The following is a 3,470-nucleotide window of genomic DNA, read 5'->3' as shown; positions in this document are numbered from 1 at the left end:
TCACTTCTCCCTTTCCTCATTTTCTGAACAATGTTCGAAAAAGCGGAAACCGGTTATGGGAGAAAAGTAGGTATTATGAATGTGAGGGAGAGGGAGATTTCTCTGCCATTTCATAGGAGTTTTTTCACTAGTTAAATTAAAGGGAATGCATCAAAATAGCTAAAGCAAAATGGTTATTTTAAGAAAGAACACTTATTTGTACAAATTTTTTCTAAAATATGTAATTACATTCAGTATTCTCACTGTTAATACAACAACAACAATATTCTTTATTTTAAGTCGAAAAATATATGATAAGCAACGGAAGAGCTCTTCGCATATTTGATGCAGCCATCCAGAAATTGCGCAGGGATTTTTTAAGAAGGCTTAAATAGATTTTGGCATATGGCGAAAGGCGAACTCAACTCGACTTGGCCGCCAGAAAATTCCTTTGCAGAATGAATGCAGGCAACTCCGGCGGATTTGTGTTATCCTGCCGGTCTTCTTCTTATGCTCCTCTGTTGATGTTGCTGTGGCACCCATTCATTACTCATTTCAGTGAATACCACACGAAATGCAGTAATGTGCATTGTTTATACCTTTTTTTTTTAATTTCAAACAAATTGGCAACAATAATTAAACTCTACAATTTTTTAAACAAAATAAGAAATGCGCAACGAAATTTCAATTGAAAAAACAGCTGACTTCGAAAATTCGACATTCCTATTCCCCAATTATTCTTCTCCCTAGGAGAAAAGCATTGGAGGAATTTTTCCGAGGGAATAAAAAAGTCCGCGAGAATATTTAGAATTGGTGTGATTATTGATTAACTTTCTTTTATTTTCAGGTGCAGATGGGACAGGACATCGGGGTTATTGTTTTTTTTTTTTCTTTTGGTTACCGGCATCGCAAAAGAGGTGCTCCAACTGCGGCGTCGGCCGCGCTGTCAGTTGTCACACTTTTGCGACGCCCGTTTATGCACTGTATTAATGAATTTTTTCTTTGCAGGTTTTATCATATTGCTTGGGTCAAAGCAATTTTTGGCGGCTTCCCCTTTCTACCAAAATAAGCGAAAAAAAAACGCAAATCTCGTCGGTCAAGACGAACAACCTGGACCAATTTTGATATACATAAAAACAGAGAATGTAGCAAGTCAAGAACATGCTCGCATTTTATTGCGCCAGCGCACTGGTACTTTGCATGAGCCTTTACCAATGTCATGTATTACTCCAAATCCGACACCAGCAAAGATGGCACGACATTTAAATGATCAAATCACAGTTGAGAGCTTTCTACCGATATTGTGTCCCAAAAGCATCACAGCTAATTGGCACCTATGATGAGCATGTTTTAGTGTCAAATTATAAGTTCGGTGTATTATACCAAAGATATGGCCAGACCACAGAAGAAGAGCTATTCAGCAACAACAACTTCTCGCCTGCCTTTGAAGAACTCTTAGATATACTGGGCCAACGTATAAAGTTGAACGATCACAAGGGTTACCGCGGTGGTCTTGATATACAAAAGGGGCATACAGGCGATACGGCTGTTTATGAGGTCTCCAAGGAACGTGAAATCATGTTCCATGTTTCGACGATGCTGCCTTTTACAGAGGCTGCTCCACTGCAACGACATATTGGTTGTGATATCGTCGCAGAGAACGCTTGTTATAAAACGTACAATAACTTGCACCACGTCTCAGGGTAATGGTCTGGAGATTGATTATTTTGAGAGCGTACTTCAATACTCCGTACTTTTTCCATATGTTGAGCAGTTGTCCCATTGTGAAGCTAAAAGGAAAATTTTTGCTACGGGGAGCCTCAAGTAATGGAATTAGCAGCATTTTGCAAACATTTCTCTTATCATTCAGCTTTATTATAAAGCACACATATCAGGAACAATGTTATTGGGTGTTACCATGGATATCATGCTACCATACTCGGGGAAGGGACAGACATGCAATTGTAGGATGAAGCATGTATGCTTGTGGGTACGCCACTTGATGAGCTCAGTGCCGAGACACGTGTTAAGCTCTCTGAACTGTTGACCGGTAGAAAAATATTGCGAGGTGCCGGCCATGATCGTGATTGGCGTGGCTTGGCAGAGTTGACCAAGGTTCGTAATTTTTGTAACAACAACTCAGATGATCCAATGCAAACAGTGCTTTGTCAGTGGTGTCCGCGGAATGTAAAGAAGGCAACATGTTTTCATTTGCTGCACTAATTATCCAAAATCGATCGTTGGGATGTTAGCGATGATATTTTTGGGGTTTTGGTTAAAGATGCACAGACCTTTGTATGTAAAAGGTGGCATGTTAATTCAACAGACAACGCTACTGATGGAGGAGCATCCTCTTACACTTCCAACGAATATGTAGTCGAAGCTGTCGATGGTAACAACGACGGGCAAATTCAATTAGAATAAACCAATGACACTCAAAATAATGATATTGACAATGATGAGGTTGATGATGACGGTTCTGATTTCTCATCAGGCTCACCGCCCAAGCCGCCACCAAGCCTGACACCCAATGTAGAATCCTTAATAGGGCGTGTTGAGTTATTGACTAAAACCAGGACTGGAACTCATGCAATTTTAACTGTACCAATGCTCCTATAACTGTGGCCATGGACCCTACAGAATCGGAACCTGAGGTGTATGATGACATAAAACCGCTAACACGCCAAGATGCTGTACGTTTACGTAGAGGCGTACCGCTTACAAAGTATGGTGCTTTCGTTTTATACACTGATCCTGACCAACATCATGCCAATGAGATGCAACTAAAGTTGGAAAAGTATACAGAATTTAACTTTGAACACATTTTCAAGAATCGTGATTTGCTCGGTGGCTAATCGTTACAAAAATTTTAAGCAATGATTTTTAAAACTGCTTGTTGTTGTTGTTGTTCTGCTTCTTTTACAATAATGCACAAAACGTGGCAATTAAAAGAGAATCGTCGCAAAATAATACCTTTGTTATATGATGTATATTTGCCGCGCGTCTTGCGTGGTTCGCATACATTAAAATACCCAAAGTGAAAATTTTTTGGGATCTCTCAGTGGATTCGTTGAGTGTTAAATTACCACCGTTACTCACAAAAGTACCAGAGTCTAAAAACAATGAACTGCGCGCGAAGGGTCATCAATACCCGAACGTAAACCTAAGCGAACAGCAACTGTTTGAAGAATTTTGGTCGCCCCCGGTTTATGTAGAGGTCTACCATTAAAAGACCAATTTGACACGCAAGACCGTGCAGACTTTGATGGCGGGTTAGTGAGTCTCGATGAAATCGAACCAGGACCCTACTTAGGTAAGCTTGCCCAGTACTTAGTATAGGTGTATAATAGTAAATGGTCTCCGCTTTCATTTATGTAATCTCGCTGCAGCGACACATTTGAAACAGTATTACATCACGCATAGTAACGTTGGACTCAGCGCCGTTGTCACAACATACAACACGTGCAAGATTCTTTAGAACCAAAGATGGG

The 3,470-nt window shown here is 40.3% G+C and overlaps 1 pseudogene; it reads left to right on the top strand.

Annotated features, from left to right (window-relative positions):
• The first annotated feature begins 1,959 nt into the window (after positions 1-1,959).
• LOC137254272 (uncharacterized) lies at positions 1,960-3,208 on the top strand (annotated as a pseudogene).
• Positions 3,209-3,470: the final 262 nt, after the last annotated feature.

The sequence above is a fragment of the Eurosta solidaginis genome, chromosome 5 (genome assembly GCF_040869045.1).
Source record: "Eurosta solidaginis isolate ZX-2024a chromosome 5, ASM4086904v1, whole genome shotgun sequence".
Taxonomy (NCBI): Eukaryota; Metazoa; Arthropoda; class Insecta; order Diptera; family Tephritidae; genus Eurosta; species Eurosta solidaginis.
Note: the sequence above shows the minus strand (reverse complement) of the source record. Positions and strands in the feature narration are given on the sequence as shown.